Source organism: Carica papaya, chromosome 5 (assembly GCF_054855325.1).
Source record: "Carica papaya isolate Zhongbai chromosome 5, ASM5485532v1, whole genome shotgun sequence".
Classification (NCBI taxonomy): Eukaryota; Viridiplantae; Streptophyta; class Magnoliopsida; order Brassicales; family Caricaceae; genus Carica; species Carica papaya.
The window spans coordinates 31,793,460-31,809,915 of record NC_142313.1 but is presented as its reverse complement, the minus strand read 5'-3'; the positions used below and the strand labels follow the sequence as shown (position 1 = coordinate 31,809,915).

At 46.3% G+C, this 16,456-nt stretch overlaps 3 non-coding genes and 30 pseudogenes across 3 annotated transcripts; 2 read left to right on the top strand and 31 right to left on the bottom strand.

Annotated features, from left to right (window-relative positions):
* Positions 1–235: 235 nt before the first annotated feature.
* Positions 236–357, bottom strand: LOC148265344 (5S ribosomal RNA; annotated as a pseudogene).
* Positions 358–563: 206 nt separating this feature from the next.
* LOC148265343 (5S ribosomal RNA) lies at positions 564–682 on the bottom strand (annotated as a pseudogene).
* A 563-nt stretch (positions 683–1,245) lies between these two features.
* Positions 1,246–1,364, bottom strand: LOC148265342 (5S ribosomal RNA). Its single transcript, XR_015820799.1, has one exon. It is a non-coding gene; the product is annotated as a 5S ribosomal RNA (ribosomal RNA).
* A 209-nt stretch (positions 1,365–1,573) lies between these two features.
* On the bottom strand, positions 1,574–1,692 carry LOC148265341 (5S ribosomal RNA). Its single transcript, XR_015820946.1, has one exon. It is a non-coding gene; the product is annotated as a 5S ribosomal RNA (ribosomal RNA).
* Positions 1,693–2,254: 562 nt separating this feature from the next.
* LOC148265340 (5S ribosomal RNA) lies at positions 2,255–2,373 on the bottom strand (annotated as a pseudogene).
* Positions 2,374–2,579: 206 nt separating this feature from the next.
* LOC148265339 (5S ribosomal RNA) lies at positions 2,580–2,698 on the bottom strand (annotated as a pseudogene).
* A 206-nt stretch (positions 2,699–2,904) lies between these two features.
* LOC148265338 (5S ribosomal RNA) lies at positions 2,905–3,023 on the bottom strand (annotated as a pseudogene).
* A 209-nt stretch (positions 3,024–3,232) lies between these two features.
* Positions 3,233–3,351, bottom strand: LOC148265337 (5S ribosomal RNA; annotated as a pseudogene).
* Positions 3,352–3,556: 205 nt separating this feature from the next.
* LOC148265336 (5S ribosomal RNA) lies at positions 3,557–3,674 on the bottom strand (annotated as a pseudogene).
* Positions 3,675–3,910: 236 nt separating this feature from the next.
* LOC148265335 (5S ribosomal RNA) lies at positions 3,911–4,029 on the bottom strand (annotated as a pseudogene).
* Positions 4,030–6,225: 2,196 nt separating this feature from the next.
* LOC148265334 (5S ribosomal RNA) lies at positions 6,226–6,344 on the top strand (annotated as a pseudogene).
* A 205-nt stretch (positions 6,345–6,549) lies between these two features.
* Positions 6,550–6,668, top strand: LOC148265333 (5S ribosomal RNA; annotated as a pseudogene).
* A 455-nt stretch (positions 6,669–7,123) lies between these two features.
* On the bottom strand, positions 7,124–7,242 carry LOC148265332 (5S ribosomal RNA; annotated as a pseudogene).
* Positions 7,243–7,445: 203 nt separating this feature from the next.
* LOC148265331 (5S ribosomal RNA) lies at positions 7,446–7,564 on the bottom strand (annotated as a pseudogene).
* A 564-nt stretch (positions 7,565–8,128) lies between these two features.
* LOC148265330 (5S ribosomal RNA) lies at positions 8,129–8,247 on the bottom strand (annotated as a pseudogene).
* Positions 8,248–8,456: 209 nt separating this feature from the next.
* On the bottom strand, positions 8,457–8,575 carry LOC148265329 (5S ribosomal RNA; annotated as a pseudogene).
* A 472-nt stretch (positions 8,576–9,047) lies between these two features.
* Positions 9,048–9,165, bottom strand: LOC148265328 (5S ribosomal RNA; annotated as a pseudogene).
* A 561-nt stretch (positions 9,166–9,726) lies between these two features.
* LOC148265327 (5S ribosomal RNA) lies at positions 9,727–9,845 on the bottom strand. Its single transcript, XR_015819542.1, has one exon. It is a non-coding gene; the product is annotated as a 5S ribosomal RNA (ribosomal RNA).
* A 205-nt stretch (positions 9,846–10,050) lies between these two features.
* Positions 10,051–10,169, bottom strand: LOC148265326 (5S ribosomal RNA; annotated as a pseudogene).
* Positions 10,170–10,727: 558 nt separating this feature from the next.
* LOC148265325 (5S ribosomal RNA) lies at positions 10,728–10,846 on the bottom strand (annotated as a pseudogene).
* Positions 10,847–11,307: 461 nt separating this feature from the next.
* LOC148265324 (5S ribosomal RNA) lies at positions 11,308–11,426 on the bottom strand (annotated as a pseudogene).
* Positions 11,427–11,630: 204 nt separating this feature from the next.
* On the bottom strand, positions 11,631–11,748 carry LOC148265323 (5S ribosomal RNA; annotated as a pseudogene).
* A 236-nt stretch (positions 11,749–11,984) lies between these two features.
* LOC148265322 (5S ribosomal RNA) lies at positions 11,985–12,103 on the bottom strand (annotated as a pseudogene).
* A 205-nt stretch (positions 12,104–12,308) lies between these two features.
* Positions 12,309–12,427, bottom strand: LOC148265321 (5S ribosomal RNA; annotated as a pseudogene).
* A 562-nt stretch (positions 12,428–12,989) lies between these two features.
* LOC148265320 (5S ribosomal RNA) lies at positions 12,990–13,108 on the bottom strand (annotated as a pseudogene).
* A 207-nt stretch (positions 13,109–13,315) lies between these two features.
* LOC148265319 (5S ribosomal RNA) lies at positions 13,316–13,434 on the bottom strand (annotated as a pseudogene).
* Positions 13,435–13,640: 206 nt separating this feature from the next.
* LOC148265318 (5S ribosomal RNA) lies at positions 13,641–13,759 on the bottom strand (annotated as a pseudogene).
* Positions 13,760–13,964: 205 nt separating this feature from the next.
* LOC148265317 (5S ribosomal RNA) lies at positions 13,965–14,083 on the bottom strand (annotated as a pseudogene).
* A 204-nt stretch (positions 14,084–14,287) lies between these two features.
* On the bottom strand, positions 14,288–14,406 carry LOC148265316 (5S ribosomal RNA; annotated as a pseudogene).
* Positions 14,407–14,610: 204 nt separating this feature from the next.
* On the bottom strand, positions 14,611–14,729 carry LOC148265315 (5S ribosomal RNA; annotated as a pseudogene).
* A 560-nt stretch (positions 14,730–15,289) lies between these two features.
* Positions 15,290–15,408, bottom strand: LOC148265314 (5S ribosomal RNA; annotated as a pseudogene).
* A 205-nt stretch (positions 15,409–15,613) lies between these two features.
* On the bottom strand, positions 15,614–15,732 carry LOC148265313 (5S ribosomal RNA; annotated as a pseudogene).
* Positions 15,733–16,279: 547 nt separating this feature from the next.
* On the bottom strand, positions 16,280–16,397 carry LOC148265312 (5S ribosomal RNA; annotated as a pseudogene).
* Between the last annotated feature and the right edge of the window lie 59 nt (positions 16,398–16,456).

Below are 16,456 nucleotides of genomic sequence, written 5' to 3'. Positions count from 1 at the left end.
TCCGTTGCATTAGTGCTGGTATGATCGCACCTGTTTCATTTCGTGCTGAAAATACATACACTCCTTCTCCTACCCTCCCCCTCCCATCAATTGTTTCTTTGTGCGTTCACACTGCACCTCTGCTTCTCGTTCAAATATCGATTAAAATGCCCCTGCTTCTTGACTCACATTTGCATATAAACCAGCGGACCCTCGTTCCAGTCGCGCGTAACGTCGAACGACCCGTCTGAAAAAAAAATTGGTGTGACATGAGGACTTCCCAGGAGGTCACCCATCCGAGTACTACTCTCGCCCAAGCACACTTAACTGTAGAGTTCTGATGGAATCCAGTGCATTAGTGCTGGTATGATGCCATTTATTTAATTTTGCGCTTCAAATACATACACTTTTTCTCCCTCCATCCCCCCTCCCATCATTTGTTTCCTTGTGCGTGCACTCTTCATCTCTCCTTCTCGTTCTAATATCGATTAAAATGCCCCTGCTTCTTGACTCACATTTGCGTATAAACCAGCGGACCATAGTTCCAGTCGCGCGTAACGTCGAACGACCCGTCTGAAAAAAAATATGTGCGACACGAGGACTTCCCAAGAGGTTACCCATCCGAGTACTATTCTCGCCCAAGCACACTTAACTGCGGAGTTCTCATGGAATCCGATGCATTAATGCTGGTATGATCGCACCCGTTTAATTCCGCGCTGCAAATACATAAACTCCTTCTTCTTTCTTCCCCCTCCCATCATTTATTTCCTTGTGCGTGCGCACTGCACCTCCCGTGCTCGTTCTAATATCAAGTAAAATGCTACGGTGCCGTGACTCACATTTGCGAATAAACTTAAGGACCATAATTAAAGTCGCGCGTATCGTCGAAAGAATCATCTGCAAAAAAATGGGTGCAACATGAGGACTTCCTGAGAAAATGGGTGAAATATAAGGACTTCGCAGGAGGTCACCCATCCTAGTGCTACTCTCGCCCAAACACCCTTAACTTGCGGAGTTCTGATAGAATCTATTGCATTGGTGCTAGTATGATTGCTCATGTTTCATTCTGCGCTGTAAATACATACACTTTTTTTCCCTCCATCCCTCCTCCCGTCATTTGTTTCCTTGTGTGTGCACTCTGCATCTCTCCTTCTCGTTCTAATATCGATTAAAATGCCCCTGCTTCTTGACTCACATTTGCGTATAAACCAGTGGACCCTAGTTCCAGTCGCGCGTAACGTCGAACGACTCGTCTGAAAAAAAAAATTAGTGCGACACGGGGACTTCCCAGGAGGTCACCCATCCGAGTACTACTCTCGCCCAAGCACACTTATCTGCGGAGTTCTGATGGGATCCGGTGCATTAGTGCTGGTATGATCGCACCAGTTTAATTTCGCGCTGCAAATACATAAACTCCTTCTCCTTTCTTCCCCCTCCCGTCATTTGTTTCCTTGTGCGTGCGCACTGCACCTCTCGTTCTCGTTCAAATATCAAGTAAAATGTCACGGCGCCGTGACTCACATTTGCAAATAAATCTGCGGACCATAATTAAAGTCGCGCGTAACGTCGAACGGCACATCTGAAAAAAAGAAAATGGGTGCAACACGAGAACTTCCCAGGAGGTCACCCATCCGAGTACTACTCTCGCCCAAGCACACTTATCTGCGGAGTTCTGATGGGATCCGGTGCATTAGTGCTGGTATGATCGCACCAGTTTAATTTCGCGCTGCAAATACATAAACTCCTTCTCCTTTCTTCCCCCTCCCGTCATTTGTTTCCTTGTGCGTGCGCACTGCACCTCCCGTGCTCGTTCTAATATCAAGTAAAATGCTAAGGTGCCGTGACTCATATTGGCGAATAAACCTGAGGACCATAATTCAAGTCGTGCGTAACGTCGAAAGAATCATCTACAACAAAATGGGTGCAACACGAGGACTTCCTGAGAAAATAGGTTTTAATATAAGGACTTCGCATGAGGTCACCCATCCTAGTGCTACTCTCGCCCAAGCACCCTTAACTTGCAGAGTTCTGATAGACTCCGTTGCATTGGTGCTGGTATGATCGCTCATGTTTCATTCTGCGCTGCAAATACATACACTCTTTCTCCCTCCATCCCCTCTCCCGTCATTTGTTTCCTTGTGCGTGCACTCTGCATCTCTCCTTCTTGTTCTAATATCAAGTAAAATGCCCTGGCATCGTGACTCACCTTTGCGAATGAACCAGCGGTTTATAATTGCATTCGCGCGTAACGTCGAACGATCCATCCGAAAAAAAATGGGTGCAACACAAGGACTTCCCAGGAGGTCTCCAATCCGAGTACTACTCCCGCCCAAGCACACTTAACTGCTAAGTTCTGATGGGATACGGTGCATTAGTGCTGGTATGATGGCACCTATTTAATTTCGCGCTGCAAATACATACACTCCTTCTTCTTTCTTCCCCTTCCCATCATTTGTTTCCTTGTGCGTGCGCACTGCACCTCTCGTTCTCCTATAAATATCAAGTAAAATGCCACGGCGCAGTGACTCACATTTTCGAATAAATCTGCGGACTATAATTAAAGTCACGCGTAACGTTGAATGGCACATCTGAAAAAAAAAAGGGTGCAACACGAGAACTTCCCAGGAGGTAACCCATCCTTGTACTACTTTCGCCAAAGCACACTTAACTGCGGAGTTCTGATGGGATCCGGTATATTTGTGCTGGTGTGATAGCACCTGTTTAATTTCGTGCTGAAAATACATACACTCCTTCTCCTTCCCTCCCCACTTCCATTATTTGTTTCCTTGTGCGTTCACACTGCACCTCTTTTTCTCGTTCTAATATCGATTAATATGCCCCTGCTTCTTGACTCACATTTGCGTATAAACCAGCGGACCATAGTTCCAGTCGCACGTAACGTCAAACGACCCATCCGAAAAAAAATTGTTGCAATACGAGGACTTCCCAAGTGGTCAGCCATCCGAGTACTACTCTCGCCCAACCACACTTAACTGCAGAGTTCTGATGGGATCCAGTGCAGTAGTGCTGGTATGATCGCACCTGTTTAATTTCGCGCTGCAAATACATAAACTCCTTCTCCTTTCTTCCCCCTCCCGTCATTTGTTTCCTTGTGTGTGCGCACTGAACCTCTCGTTCTCGTTCAAATATCAAGTAAAATGCCACGGCGTCGTGACTCACATTTGCGAATAAATCTGCGGATCATAATTAAAGTCGCGCTTAATGTTGAACGGCACATCTGAAAAAAAGAAAATGGGTGCAACACGAGAACTTCCCAGGAGGTAACCCATCATTGTACTACTTTCGCCAAAGCACACTTAACTGCGGAGTTCTGATGGGATCCGGTGCATTTGTGCTGGTGTGACCGTACCTGTTTAATTCCGCGCTGCAAATACATAAACTCTTTCTCATTTCTTCCCCATCCCGTCATTTGTTTCCTTGTGCGTTCACCCTGCACATCTCCTTCTCGTTCTAATATCGATTAAAATGCCCCTGATTCTTGTCTCACATTTGCGTATAAACCAGCGGACCATAGTTCCAGTCGCGCGTAACGTCGAACGACCCATCTGAAAAAAAATTGTTGCAATACGAGGACTTCCCAAGAGGTCACCCATCCGAGTAGTACTCTCGCCCAAACACCCTTAACTGCAGAGTTCTGATGGGATCCAGTGCATAAGTGCTGGTATGATGCCACTTGTTTAATTTTGCGCTTCAAATACATACACTCCTTTTCTTTTCTTCCACCTCCCGTCATTTGTTTCCTTGTGCGTGCGCACTGCACCTCCCGTACTCGTTCTAATATCAAGTAAAATGCCACGGCGCCGTGACTCACATTTGCGAATGAACCTGCGGACCATAAATCAAGTCGCGTGTAACGTCGAAAGAATCATCTGCAAAAAGATGGGTGCAACACGAGGACCTCCAAAGAAAATGGGTGAAATATAAGGACTTCCCAAGAGGTCACCCATCCGAGTACTACTCTCGCCCAAGCACACTTAACTGCAGAGTTCTGATGGGATCTAGTGCAGTAGTGTTGGTATGATGCCACTTGTTTAATTTTGCGCTTCAAATACATACACTCCTTCTCTTTTCTTCCTCCTCCCGTCATTTGTTTCCTTGTGCGTGCACACTGCACCTCTCGTACTCGTTCTAATATCAAGTAAAATGCCACGGCGCTGTGACTCACATTTGCGAATAAACCTGCGGACCATAAATAAAGTCGCACGTAACGTCGAAAGAATCATCTGTAAAAAGATGGGTGCAACATGAGGACGTCCCAAGAAAATGGGTGAAATATAAGGACTTCGCAGGAGGTCACCCATCCGAGTACTTTTCTTGCCCAAGCACCCTCAACTGCGGAGTTCTGATAGAATCCGTTGCATTAGTGCCGGTATGATCCCTCATGTTTCATTCTGCACTTCAAATACATACACTCTTTCTTCTTCCATCCCCCCTCCCGTTGGCATTAATTGTTTTACGGAGTTCTTTTCCGAGAGGGAAGAAGGGCAAGCAGGTCCCCAAAACGGTCTCAGAGTACGCAAGTCTGATTTCGGCGTGGGCAGCGAGAATTAATTATTGGGGACAGACAGACCGGTAAAACTGCAGTAGCCACAGATACAATTCTCAATCAACAAGGGCAAAATGTAATATGTGTTTATGTAGCTATTGGTCAAAAAGCATCTTCTGTGGCGGGATGGAGGCTCTGAAAGACACTCGGATGAGGAGGGAATACTGGGAAAGGAATCATGGGAGTCTGCCCTGGGATGGGAGAAAAGGGAGCCTTACGTGCCACACCAACCCTCTCTCTTCTAATTTATGAGTAACCTCGTGAATACCTACTCACTCATTCTCCTTTCTGGCTCTTGCTATTGTCTGATTTATGGTCCAACTCGAGAAAAGAAAAACGAATGCGCCGCTTTTCTAGTACTCGTAGTATGCGAAAGTGTCTTTTGCGCCTGCTCTGTAGTGGGCAGACGTAGCAGGTTTTTTTGGGCGGATCAGAAGGAAGCGCTATAATGACCACCACTAAGAATCTCGTGCTTTTAGCTATACTGATCTTAGGCTTGATATTAATGTTTCGTCGTTATTCTTTTCGAATCCACTTAGTTTCTAACGTAGATATTTGATTTTCTTACGTTTTGTCTGGAGTTCTTTTTTTTAGTAGGGTTTCGGGGGGAGGGCTGCCACTTTCTCTTCCGGACCCTTCTGGCTCACCAAGCTCAAGCTCAATAGTGAGCGTACCGCAAGATGACATCTGGAGGGCCCTTGAGCCGACATCAACAGAAATGGAGGGCACGTCGGTGAATTCTTCGATACCCGGGGTGGCGCGCGATGAAGCAGGACCCTCGCACTCGCACCAAACAACTCAAATTGTGCACAATTTTAGTCTTGAATCATCAATCAAAAATAGGATTTAAAGACTCGAAAATGAAAATACCTGCTTTCTATTGGGCAAAGCAAGGGGAGAATATTGGAGAGAAGTCAAAACCGCCCTTGATCAAGCTCCCTCTCAGATAGAGTATAACAATATACTCGAGTTCGAGAATAGGGATCTACAGATCCGGGAATTGAAACACTCATGTCTTTCTCTTTTTGAAGAAGTCCTTTCTCGGCATCCGGCCTTGGCCGGAACCAGCTGCAGCCTCTCTAATCCAATTTCGTTCCACAGGAATGCCAAAACAATGATGATGGCCCGTTCTTCTTCTCAGAGACTACTTGAACTGCCCGATTGACCAACTCGTCGACTCCACTTCTAGGCACGAGTTGTTGAGCTTCATGGACGCCCTCCCTGGGTATCATCAGATCCGGATGGTAAAGGAGGATGAGGAGAAGACCTCGTTTGTGACGCCGGGAAGGAGAAGGAGTGTATGTATTTTCAGCACGAAATGAAACAGGTGCGATCATACCAGCACTAATGCAACGGATTCTATCAGAACTCCGTAGGTAAAGGTGCTTGGGCGAGAGTAGTACTAGCATGGGTTACCTCATGCGAAGTCCTTATATTTCACTCATTTTCTTGTGAAGTCCTCGTGTTACACCCATTTTTTTGCAGATGATTCTTTTGACGTTACGCGCGACTTGTATTATGGTCCTCAGGTTTGTTCGCAAATGTGAGTCACGGCGCTGTAGCATTTTACTTGATATTAGAATGAGAATGGGAGGTGCAGTGCGCACGCACAAGGAAACAAATGATGGGAGGGGGAAGAAAGGGGAATGAGTTTATGTATTTGTAGCGCAAAATTAAACAGGTGCGATCATACCAGCACTATTGCACCGAATCCCATCAGAACTCCGTTGTTAAGTGTGCTTGGGCGAGATTAGTACTCGGATGGGTGACCTCCTGGGAAGTCCTCGTGTCGCACCAATTTTTTTTCAGACGGGTCGTTTGACGTTACGCTCGTCTGGAACTAGGGTCCGCTGGTTTGTACGCAAATGTGAGTCAATAAGCAGGGGCATTTTAATCGATATTAGAACGAGAATGAGAGGTGAAGTGTGAACGCACAAGGAAACAAATGACGGAAGGGGGAAGAAAGAAGAAGGAGTGTATGTATTTGCAGTGCGAATTTAAACAGGTGAGATCTTACCACCACTAAAGCCCCGGATCCCATCAGAACTCCGCAGTTAAGTTTGCTTGGGCGAGAGTAGTACTCGGATGGGTGACCACTTGGGAAGCCCTCGTGTTGCACCTATTTTTTTTCGGATGGGTTTTCTGACGTTACGCGCGAATGGAATTATAAACCGCTGGTTCATTTGCAAAGGTGAGTCACGGTGCAGGGGCATATTACTTGATATTAGAACGAGAAAGAGAGATGCAGAGTGCACGCACAAGGAAACAAATGACGGGAGAAGGGATGGAAGGAGAAAGAGTGTATGTATTTGCAGTGCAGAATGAAACATGAGGGATCATACCAGCACTAATGCAACAGATTCAATCAGAACTCCGCAGTTAAGGGTGCTTGGGCGAGAGTAGTACTCGGATGGGTGACCACTTTGGAAGTCCTCGTGTTGCACCCATTTTCTTGGGAGGTCCTCGTGTTGCACCCATCTTTTTGCAGATGATTCTTTCGACGTTACGCGCGACTTGATTTTTGGTCCGCAGGTTTATTCGCGCGTAACGTCGAACGGCACATCTGAAAAAAAAAAATGGGTGCAACAGGAGAACTTCCCAGGAGGTAACCCATCAATGTACTACTTTCGCCAAAGCACACTTAACTGCGGAGTTCTGATGGGATCCGGTGCATTTGTGCTAGTGTGACCACACCTGTTTAATTTCGTGCTGAAAATACATACACTCCTTCTTCCCTCCCCCCCTCCCATCATTTGTTTCCTTGTGCGTTCACACTGCATCTCTCATTCTCGTTTTAATATCGATTAAAATGCCCCTGATTCTTGACTCACATTTGCGTATAAACCAGCGGACCATAGTTCCAGTCGCGCGTAATGTCGAACGACCCGTCTGAAAACAATTGGTGCGACACGAGGACTTCTTAGGAGGTCATCCATCCGAGTACTACTCTCACCCAAACACATTTAACTGCGAAGTTCTGATGGGATCCGGTGCATTAGTGCTGGTATAATCCCACCCGTTTAATTCTGCGCTGCAAATACATAAACTCCTTCCCCTTTCTTCCCCCTCCCGTCATTTATTTCCTTGTGCGTGCGCACTGCACCTCCCGTGCTCGTTCTAATATCAAGTAAAATGCTATGGTGCCGTAACTCACATTTGCGAATAAACCTGAGGACCATAATTCAAGTCGCGCGTATCGTCGAAAGAATCATCTGCAAAAAAATGGGTGCAACACGAGGACTTCCTAAGAAAATGGGTGAAATATAAGGACTTCGCAGGAGGTCACCCATTCTAGTGCTACTCTCGCCCAAGCACCCTTAACTTGCGGAGTTCTGATAAAATCCGTTGCATTGGTGCTTGTATGATTGCTCATGTTTCATTCTGCGCTGCAAATACATACACTTTTTCTCCCTCCATCCCCCCTCCCGTCATTTGTTTCCTTGTGCGTGCACTCTGCATCTCTCCTTCTCGTTCTAATATCGATTAAAATGCCCCTGCTTCTTGACTCACATTTGCGTATAAACCAGTGGACCCTAGTTCCAGTCGCGCGTAACGTCTAACGACCCGTCTGAAAAAAAAAAATTAGTGCGACACGAGGACTTCCCAGGAGGTAACCCATCCGAGTACTACTCTCGCCCAAGCACACTTAACTGCGGAGTTCTGATGGGATCCGGTGCATTAGTGCTAGTATGATCGAACTTGTTTAATTTCGTGCTGCAAATACATAAATTCCTTCTCCTTTCTTCCCCCTCCCGTCATTTGTTTCCAAGTGCGTGCGCACTGCACCTCTCGTTCTCGTTCAAATATCAAGTACAATGCCATGGCGCCGTGACTCACATTTGCGAATAAATATGCGGACCATAATTAAAGTCGCGCGTAACGTCGAATGACACATCTGAAAAAAAGAAAATGGGTGCAACACGAGAACTTCCCACGAGGTAACCCATCATTGTACTACTTTCACCAAAGCACACTTAACTACGGAGTTCTGATGGGATCCGGTGCATTTGTGCTGGTATGATCGCACCTGTTTAATTTTGCGCTGCAAATACATAAACTCATTCCCCTTTCTTCCCCCTCCCGTCATTTGTTTCCTTGTGCGTGCGCACTGCACCTCCCGTGCTCCTTCTAATATAAAGTAAAATGCTACGGTGCCGTGACTCACATTTGCGAATAAACCTGAGGACCAAAATTCAAATCGCGCGTATCGTCGAAAGAATCATCTGCAAAAAAATGGGTGCAACACCAGGACTTCCTAAGAAAATTTGTGAAATATAAGGACTTCGCAGGAGGTCACCCATCCTAGTGCTACTCTCGCCCAAGCACCCTTAACTTGCGGAGTTCTGATAGAATCCGTTGCATTGGTGCTGGTATGATTGCTCATGTTTCATTCTGCGCTGCAAATACATACACTTTTTCTCCCTCCATCCCCCCTCCCGTCATTTGTTTTCTTGTGCGTGCGCACTGCACCTCTCGTTCTCGTTCAAATATCAAGTAAAAATGGTTGCGATAAGAGGAATTCCCAATAGGTCACCCATCCGAGTACTACTCTCGCCCAAGCACACTTAACTGCAGAGTTCTGATGGGATCCAGTGCATTAGTGCTGGTATGATGCCACTTGTTTAATTTTGCGCTTTAAATACATACACTCCTTCTCATTTCTTCCTCCTCCCGTCATTTGTTTCCTTGTGCGTGCGCACTGCACCTCCCGTACTCGTTCTAATATCAAGTAAAATGCCACGGTGTCGTGTCTCACATTTGCAAAAAAACCTACAGACCATAAATCAAGTCGCGCGTAACGTCGTAAGAATCATCTGCAAAAAGATGGGTGCAACACGAGGACCTCCCAAGAAAATGGGTGAAATATAAGGACTTCGCAGGAGGTCACCCATCCGAGTACTTTTTTCGCCCAAGCACCCTTAACTGCGGAGTTCTGATAGAATCCGTTGCATTAGTGCTGGTATGATCCCTCATGTTTCATTCTGCACTACAAATACATACACTCTTTCTCCTCCCATCCCCCCTCCCATCATTTGTTTCCTTGTGCGTGAACTCTGCATCTCTCTTTCTCGTTCTAATATCAAGTAATATGCCCCGGCACCGTGACTCACCTTTGCAAATGAACCAGCGGTTTATAATTCCATTCGCGCGTAACGTCGAACAACCCATCCGAAAAAAAATTGGTGCAACACGAGGGCTTCCCAAGTGGTCACCCATTCGAGTACTACTCCCGCCCAAGCACACTTAACTGCGGAGTTCTGATGGGATCCGGAGCTTTAGTGCTGGTATGATCGCACCTGTTTAATTTCACGCTGCAAATACAAACATTCCTTCTCCTTTCTTCCCCCTCCCGTCATTTGTTTCCTTGTGCGTTCACACTACACCTCTCATTCTCGTTCTAATATCGATTAAAATGCCCCTGCTTCTTGAATCACATTTGCGTATAAACCAGCGGACCCTAGTTCCAGATGTGCGTAACGTCGAACGACCCGTCTGAAAAAAAATTGGTGCGACACGAGTACTTCCCAGGAGGTCACCCATCCGAGTACTAATCTCGCCCAAGCACACATAATTGCGGAGTTCTGATGGGATCCGGTGCATTAGTGCTGGTATGATCACACCTGTTTAATTTCGCGCCGCAAATACATAAACTCATTCCCCTTTCTTCCCCCTCCCGTCATTTGTTTCCTTGTGCGTGCGCACTTCATCTCCTGTTCTCGTTCTAATATCAAGTAAAATGCCACGGCGCCATGACTCACATTTGCGAATAAACCTGAGGACCATAATTCAAGTCGCGTGTAACGTCGAAAGAATCATTTGCAAAAAAATGGGTGCAACACGAGGACTTCACAAGAAAATGGGTGAAATATAAGGACTTCGCAGGAGGTAACCCATGCTAGTACTACTCTCGCCCAAGCACCCTTACCTACGGAGTTCTGATAGAATCCGTTGCATTAGTACTGGTATGATCGCACCTGTTTCATTTCATGCTGAAAATACATACACTCCTTCTTCCCTCCCCCCCTCCCATCATTTGTTTCCTTGTGCGTTCACACTGCACCTCTCCTTCTCGTTCTAATATCGATTAAAATACCCCTGATTCTTGACCCACATTTGCGAATAAACCAGCGGACCATAGTTCCAGTCGCGCGTAATGTCGAATGACCCGTCTGAAAAAAAATTGGTGCGACACAAGGACTTCCCAGGAGGTCACCCATCCGAGTACTACTCTCGCCCAAGCACACTTAACTGCGGTGTTCTGATGGAATCCAGTACAATAGTGTTGGTATGATCGCACTCGTTTAATTTCGCGCTGCAAATAGATAAACTCCTTCTCCTTTCTTCCCCCTCCCGTCATTTGTTTCTTTGTGCGTGCGCACTGCACCTCCCGTGCTCGTTCTAATATCAAGTAAAATACTACGGTGCCGTGACTCACATTTGCGAATAAACCTGAGGACCATAATTCAAGTCGCGCATAACGTCGAAAGAATCATCTGCAAAAAAATGGGTGCAACACGAGGACTTCACAAGAAAATGAGTGAAATATAAGGACTTCGCAGGAGGTAACCCATGCTAGTACTACTCTCGCCGAAGCACCCTTACCTACGGAGTTCTGATGGTCCGCACTGCACTGCACCTCTCGTTCTCGTTTAAATATCAAGTAAAATGCTACGGCGCCGTGACTCAAATTTGCGAATGAATCTGTGGACCATAATTAAAGTCGCGCGTAACGTAGAACGGCACATCTGAAAAAAAGAAAATGGGTGCAACACGAGAACTTCCTAGGAGGTAACCCATCATTGTACTACTTTCGCCAAAGCACACTTAACTGTGGAGTTCTGATGGGATCTGGTGCATTTGTGCTGGTGTGACCGCACCTGTTTAATTTCGTGCTGAAAATACATACACTCCTTCTTCCCTCCCCCCCTCCCATCATTTGTTTCCTTGTGCGTTCACACTGCACCTCTCCTTCTCGTTCTAATATCGATTAAAATGCCCCTGATTCTTGACTCACATTTGCGTATAAACCAGCGGACCATAGTTCCAGTCGCGCGTAACGTCGAACGACCCATCTGAAAAAAAATTGTTGCGATACGAGGACTTCCCAAGAGGTCATCCATCCGAGTACTACTCTCGACCATGCACACTTAACTGCAGAGTTCTGATGGGATCCAGTGCATTAGTGCTGGTATGATGCCACTTGTTTAATTTTGTGCTTCAAATACATACACTCCTTCTCTTTTCTTCCTCCTCCCGTCATTTGTTTCCTTGTGCGTGCGCATTGCACCTCCCGTACTCGTTCTAATATCAAGTAAAATGCCACTGCACTGTGACTCACATTTGCGAATAAACCTGCGGACCATAAATCAAGTCGCGCGTAACGTCGAAAGAATCATATGCAAAAAGATGGGTGCAACACGAGGACCTCCCAAGAAAATGGGTGAAATATAAGGACTTCGCAGGAGGTAACCCATTCGAGTACTACTCTCGCCCAGGCACACTTAACTGCGGAGTTCTGATGGGATCCGGGGCTTTAGTGCTGGTATAATCGCTCCTGTTTAATTTCGCGCTGCAAAAACATACACTCCTTCTCCTTTCTTCCCCCTCCCGTCATTTGTTTCCTTGTGCGTTCACACACTACCTCTCATTCTCGTTCTAATATCGATTAAAATGCCCCTGCTTCTTGACTCACATTTGCGAATAAACCAGCGGACCCTAGTTCCAGTCGCGCGTAACGTCGATCGACCCGTCTGAAAAAAAATTGTTGCGACACGAGGACTTCCCAGGAGGTCACCCATCCGGGTACTACTCTCGCCCAAGCACACTTAACTGCGGAGTTCTGATTGGATCCGGTGCATTAGTGGTGGTATGATCGCACCCGTTTAATTTCGCGCTGCAAATGCATAAATTCCTTCTCCTTTCTTCCCCCTCCCGTCATTTGTTTCCTTGTGCGTGCGCACTGCACCTCCCGTGCTCGTTCTAATATTAAGTAAAATGCTACGGTGTCGTGACTCACATTGGCGAATAAACCTGAGGACCATAATTCAAGTCGCGCGTAACGTCGAAAGAATCATCTGCAAAAAAATGGGTGCAACACGAGGACTTCCTAAGAAAATAGGTTTTAATATAAGGACTTCGCATGAGGTCACTAATCTTAGTGCTACTCTCGCCCAAGCACCCTTAACTTGCGGAGTTCTGATAGACTCCGTTGCATTGGTGCTGGTATGATCGCTCATGTTTCATTCTGCGCTGCAAATACATACACTCTTTCTCCCTCCATCCCCTCTCCCGTCATTTGTTTCCTTGTGCGTGCACTCTGCATCTCTCCTTCTTGTTCTAATATCAAGTAAAATGCCCTGGCATCGTGACTCACCTTTGCGAATGAACCAGCGGTATATAATTGCATTCGCGCGTAACGTCGAACGATCCATCCGAAAAAAAATGGGTGCAACACGAGGACTTCCCAGGAGGTCACCAATCCGAGTACTACTCCCGCCCAAGCACACTTAACTGCTAAGTTCTGATGGGATATGGTGCATTAGTGCTGGTATGATGGCACCTATTTAATTTCGCGCTGCAAATACGTACACTCCTTCTCCTTTCTTCCCCTTCCCGTCATTTGTTTCCTTGTGCGTGTGCACTGCACCTCTCGTTCTCGTATAAATATCAAGTAAAATGCCACGGCGCAGTGACTCACATTTTCGAATAAATCTGCGGACTATAATTAAAGTCGCGCGTAACGTCGAATGGCACATCTGGAAAAAAAAATGGGTGCAACACGAGAACTTCCCAGGAGGTAACCCATCCTTGTACTACTTTCGCCAAAGCACACTTAACTGCGGAGTTCTGATGGGATCCGGTATATTTGTGCTGGTGTGATAGCACCTGTTTTATTTCGTGCTGAAAATACATACACTCCTTCTCCTTCCCTCCCCCCTCCCATCATTTGTTTCCTTGTGCGTTCACACTGCACCTCTTTTTCTCGTTCTAATATCGATTAATATGCCCCTACTTCTTGACTCACATTTGCGTATAAACAAGTGGACCATAGTTCCAGTCGCACGTAACGTCAAACGACCCATCCGAAAAAAAATTGTTGCAATACGAGGACTTCCCAAGTGGTCAGCCATCCGAGTACTACTCTCGCCCAACCACACTTAACTGCAGAGTTCTGATGGGATCCAGTGCAGTAGTGCTGGTATGATCGCACCTGTTTAATTTCGCGCTGCAAATACATAAACTCCTTCTCCTTTCTTCCCCCTCCCGTCATTTGTATCCTTGTGCGTGCGCACTGTACCTCCCGTGCTCATTTTAATATCAAGTAAAATGTTACGACGCCGTGACTCACATTTGCGAATAAACCTGAGGACCAAAATTCAAGTCGCGCGTAACGTCGAAAGAATCATCTGCAAAAAAATGGGTGCAACACAAGAACTTCCCAAGTGGTCACCCATCCGAGTACTACTCTCGCCCAAGCACACTTAACTGCGGAGTTATGATGGGATCGGTTGTATTAGTGCTAGTATGATCGCACCTGTTTAATTTCGCGCAGCAAATACATAAACTCCTTCTCCTTTCTTCCCCCTCCCGTCATTTGTTTCCTTGTGCGTGAACTCTGCATCTCTCTTTCTCGTTCTAATATCAAGTCATATGCCTCGGCAACGTGACTCACCTTTGCAAATGAACCAGTGATTTATAATTCCATTCGCGCGTAACGTCGAACAACCCATCTGAATAAAATTGGTGCAACACTAGGGCTTCCCAAGTGGTCACCCATCCGAGTACTACTCTCGCCCAAGCACACTTAACTGCGGAGTTCTGATGGGATCCAGAGCTTTAGGGCTAGTATGATCGCACCTATTTAATTTCGCACTGCAAATACATACACTCCTTCTCCTTTCTTCCCCCTCCCGTCATTTGTTTCCTTTTGCGTTCACACTTCACCTCTCATTCTCGTTCTAATATCGATTAAAATGCCCCTGCTTCTTGACTCACATTTGCGTATAAACCAGTGGACCCTAGTTCCAGACGCGCGTAACGTCGAACGACCCGTCTGAAAAAAATTGGTGCGACACGAGGACTTCCCAGGAGGTCAGCCATCCGAGTACTAATCTCGCCCAAGCACACATAACTGCGGAGTTCTGATGGGATCCGGTGCATTAATGATGGTGTGATCGCACCTGTTTAATTTCGCGCTGCAAATACATAAACTCATTCCCCTTTCTTCCCCCTCCCGTAATTTGTTTCCTTGTGCGTGTGCACTGCACCTCCCGTTCTCGTTCTAATATCAAGTAATATGCCACGGCGCCGTGACTCACATTTGCGAATAAACCTGAGGACCATAATTCAAGTCGCGCATAACATCGAAAGAATCATCTGTAAAAAACTGGGTACAACACGAGGACTTCACAAGAAAATGGGTGAAATATAAGGACTTCGCAGGACGTAACCCATGCTAGTACTACTCTCGCCCAAGCACCCTTACCTACGGAGTTCTGATAGAATCCGTTGCATTAGTGCTTGTATGATCCCTCATGTTTTATTCTGCATTGCAAATACATACACTCTTTCTCCTTCCATCCCCCCTCCCGTCATTTGTTTCCTTGTGCGTGCACTCTGCATCTCTCTTTCTCGTTCTAATATCAAGTAATATGCCCCAGCACCGCGACTAACCTTTGCAAATGAACCAGCGGTTTATAATTCCATTCGCGCGTAACGTCGAACAACCCATCCGAAAAAAATTTGGTGCAACACGAGGGCTTCCCAAGTGGTCACCCATCCGAGTACTACTCTCGCCTAAGCACACTTAACTGCGGAGTTCTGATGGGATTCGGAGCTTTAGTGCTGGTATGATCGGACCTGTTTAATTTCACGCTCCAAATACATACACTCCTTCTCCTTTCTTCCACCTCCCGTCATTTTTTTCCTTGTGCGTTCACACTTCACCTCTCATTCTCGTTCTAATATCGATTAAAATGCCCCTGCTTCTTGACTCAGATTTGCGTATAAACCAGCGGACCCTAGTTCCAGACGTGCGTAACGTCAAACAACCCGTCTGAAAAAAAATTGGTGCGACACGAGGACTTCCTAGGAGGTCATCCATCCGAGTACTAATCTCGCCCAAGCACACATAACTGCGGAGTTCTGATGGGATCCGGTGCATTAGTGCTGGTATGATCGCACCTGTTTAATTTCGCGCTGCAAATACATAAACTCATTCCCCTTTCTTCCCCCTCCCGTCATTTGTTTCCTTGTGCGTGCGCACTGCACCTCCCGTTCTCATTCTAATATCAAGTAAAATGCCATGGCGCCGTGACTCACATTTGCGAATAAACATGAGGACCATAATTCAAGTCGCGCGTAACGTCGAAATAATCATTTGCAAAAAAATGGGTGCAACAAAAGGACTTCACAAGAAAATGGGTGAAATATAAGGACTTCGCAGGAGGTAACCCATGCTAGTACTACTCTCGCCCAAGCACCCTTTCCTACGGAGTTCTGATAGAATCTGTTGCATTAGTGCTGGTATGATCGCACCTGTTTCATTTCGTGTTGAGAATACATACACTCCTTCTTCTTCCCTCCCCCTCCCATCAATTGTTTCCTTGTGCGTTCACACTGCACCTCTCCTTCTCGTTCTAATATCGATTAAAATACCCCTTCTTCTTGACTCACATTTGCGTATAAACCAGCGGACTCTAGTTCCAGTCGAACGACCCATCTGAAAAAAAATTGTTGCGATACGAGGACTTCCCAAGAGGTCACCCATCCGAGTACTACTCTCGCCCATGCACACTTAACTGCAGAGTTCTGATGGGATCCAGTGCATTAGTGCTGGTATGATGCCACTTGTTTAGTTTTGCGCTTCAAATATATACACTCCTTCTCTTTTGTTCCTCATCCCGTCAT